This window comes from Rhea americana, unplaced genomic scaffold, assembly GCF_003343005.1.
Source record: "Rhea americana isolate MKP2758 unplaced genomic scaffold, rheAme1 scaffold_353, whole genome shotgun sequence".
Classification (NCBI taxonomy): domain Eukaryota; kingdom Metazoa; phylum Chordata; class Aves; order Rheiformes; family Rheidae; genus Rhea; species Rhea americana.
Genome location: NW_028186483.1, coordinates 370,647 through 373,873, shown reverse-complemented (window position 1 = coordinate 373,873; position 3,227 = coordinate 370,647). Strand labels below are relative to the sequence as shown.

At 42.0% G+C, this 3,227-nt stretch overlaps 1 non-coding gene across 1 annotated transcript; it reads right to left on the bottom strand.

Annotated features, from left to right (window-relative positions):
* Positions 1 to 1,856: 1,856 nt before the first annotated feature.
* Positions 1,857 to 1,930, bottom strand: TRNAT-AGU (transfer RNA threonine (anticodon AGU)). Its single transcript has one exon. It is a non-coding gene; the product is annotated as a tRNA-Thr (tRNA).
* Between the last annotated feature and the right edge of the window lie 1,297 nt (positions 1,931 to 3,227).

Below are 3,227 nucleotides of genomic sequence, written 5' to 3'. Positions count from 1 at the left end.
GGCTGTAAATTAATTAAATTATTCCAAGAGCTCTTTCTCCTTAACCCTTTGTCACAGCACAGAAACATTCTTTTTAATTCCCTGAATAAACCTTCAGCATCCTGTATCGTAATCCTATTACTAGGTTTTTCCACAGAAGAAGGCATTCAAGCACTTAGTTTTCCTACCTCTAGTAGTAAGCTGAGGTCCTTTTAAAGCAAGTAAGATTGAAGAAAGACTAAATAGTAGGTCCCATTTTATGCAACCAACCTCAGTTCTGAGACAGACATGAAAATTACAACTTGCCCTAACAAGGCATTCACGTTCCAGCTGTCAGATTTGAGCAAGTGTTAAATAAACCAAAATGTGTTATTTACTAGTTACTAGATCTTTTCTTTACGTTTTTACCTTTTGATTTAATGTCTGCACCTGCTAGACATTTGTTAAAATATTCCAGAAAGGAAGGTAAAGCATAAACTACCAAACATACTGCAAATATCCTCTTTGCTTGGAAATTTCCCATTTTCCAGAAAGGGAGGGGGAAAAAAAATCCCCTAATGTGAAGCAGGATGGCTGCTTGGCAGTCTGACCTCTATTCATTAAGAGCCAGCTGTACTTTATCGGCACCAACTCACTAAGCAGATTCACCTAAACTAATTCTGTGAGAATAAAAAGAGAGGAAACAATTGAGAGACTTCTGAACCCATTTCAACTCCTACATTTCCTTGACAAGAGGACTCTGCTGGGCTAATGCCTTTCTACTTCACAAAAAAGAGGTAAAAAAAAAAAAAAAAAAAAAGTAAAATCAGTTTGCTTTTATTTTAGATAACCCATAAAGGTGTTGCTCTCAGTGGCACTTCATTTCCAATTCCAGGGTTGGATTCTCCCCACAGAATTCCAGAAAGCCACCTCTGAAGAACATGAGCAAGATGCAGATGGAAAGCACAACAGGATTTAGAATGTGAATGTGGCACCTGAGGCACATCAGAGACTGTTTTCATAAGGGACTAAATTATTGCTGTGGTCTAAGAATTTATTCCTTACTGCCATTATTGCATTTGGCAGTTAAAGCATCCAGTTATTAGCAATGAACAACTTACCTGGTTTTCATTCTAAAAGGCTGGTACCCCACCACGGGTTGGATTAAATCCTGCATTTCARTTTCACAGATGATCCAGGTTAATAATTCTAATTTTAACTCTGTCCAAACTGCCACTGCCACACCTCCTTTCATATCAGAATCTGTTAATTATGTATAAAAGGAGAGGTGCTCTTTTTTTGTTGGAGGGAAGGAGAAGAGGAGAAGGGAGGAGTAATTCCTTATTCATTTGTCAGTCCAGTCAAAACTATGGCAAATTTATCATCCTGACCTTGTACCATAAAATTATAAAACCATTCAGTTTGGAAAAGACATTGAGAGGTCTCCAGTCCAACTTCCCATTGCAAATAGGGTCAAACTGAGCTCAGACCAGGTTGCTCAGGGTTTTATCCAGTTGGCTCTTGGGAACGCCAAGAGTGTGATTCTACAACCTCCTTAGGGTGATTTTTTCCCCCCTAAGATTATATATATTCAGTTGGAGCTTCTCCTGTTTCAGTTGATGACCATTGTCTCATTCTCTTACCACAACCTCAGTGAAGAGAGCCTGTCTCTATCTTCCCTATAACCTCCTTGTAGATAATCACAGAATCACAAAATGGTTGAGGTTGGAAGGGACCTCTGGAGATCATCTAGTCCAATCTCCCTGCTCAAGCAGGGTCACCTACAGCACATTAGACAGGATCACATCCAGGCAGGTTTTGAATATCTCCAGAGAAGGAGACTCTACAACCTCTCTGGGCAACCTGTTCCAGTGCTCTGTCAAAACAGTCCCCAGCCCAGGCACCACTGGGAGTCGAACCCAGGATCTCCTGTTTACTAGACAGGTGCTTTAACCAGCTAAGCCATGGTGCCCTGCTAGAGGGCAGCTGCTGTGTCCTCTTGAAGCTCTCTCTTCTCCAGGCTGAACAAGCCCTTTTCCCCTCAAGTTCTCCTCAAAGGGCAAGTGCCCCAGCCCAGACTATCTTGAGCGCCTTCTGCTCAACTTGCTGTAGTGTACTGATGTCTTTCCTATATGAGCGGGTCCATATTAGCTATAGTAGCCTAGACTTGGCCTAAAAAGTGCTGAGTAGAGGGTGAAAATCACTTCCTTCAATCTACTGGCTACACTCCTATTAGTACAGCCCAGGATACAGTAAGCCTTCTTTCTTGCCAAAAGAATTACTTCACATTTTAACCTATCATCAGCCAGGATCTCCAGGTCCTTTTCTGGAGAGCTACTATCAAATACTCATTCTCCACCTTGTATTTGATGCATGGGGTCATCTATTCCAGGTGCATAATTTTTTGTTTGTCCATGCTGAATTTTATGAGGTTCCTTTCAGCCAGTTCTTCCAGCCTGCCAAGGTCCCCCTGAATGGTGGCTCTGCTTTCTAATATACCACCCACACTTTGTAATTTGGTATCAGCCACAAAGTTGATGAGGGTACATTCTGTCTTCACCTCCAAATCTTTGACAGATATATTCAACAGTGTAGGCCTCAGGACAGACCCCTGAGGAACTCCAGTTACACCTATCATCTGTTAAGTGTCATTGACTTCCCTGTTTAGCCAAGCTGATCTCCTGATGTCTAACGAATTTTCCTGAGTGCTGTAATGGACTGTTCCCTATTTAAAGAAAGGCCTGGCAGCTTTCTTGGGTATCTCTGCTCTTCAGGGGTGTGAACAAGCCAAAGTCTGCTCTCTTGAAGTCCAAGATCTGTATGTATTCTGACACTTTATTTCCTCATTCCCTCAGGATCTTCAACTCCAGTATTTCATGGTTAATACAGCCAAGGCTTCTATGATTTTCATAGCCCTGACCAGTTATTCCTCACTGACAAACAGCAATTCTAGCATCTATGTCAAGTTGTCATCCTTGGCATTCTTCAGAAACCTCCTAGATTGTTTGCATCCTATTGTGTTGCCCTTACAGTAGCCTTCAGAGAGCTTAAAGTCTCTCACAGGAAGGAGCGCATGTGATCTGTAGACCTTCTTATGTTACTTAAAGAAAATTTCATCTACTTCCTCACCCTGATCAGGTAGTGTGTAACAAACTCCCACTACAATGTCGACTCTTAGTGGTTTTTCATGTGATCCTGAGCCACAAGCCCTCAGCCAGCTTCTTCCATACATCTGAGCCACTCTTTCACATGGAGCGCACTGCCATTTC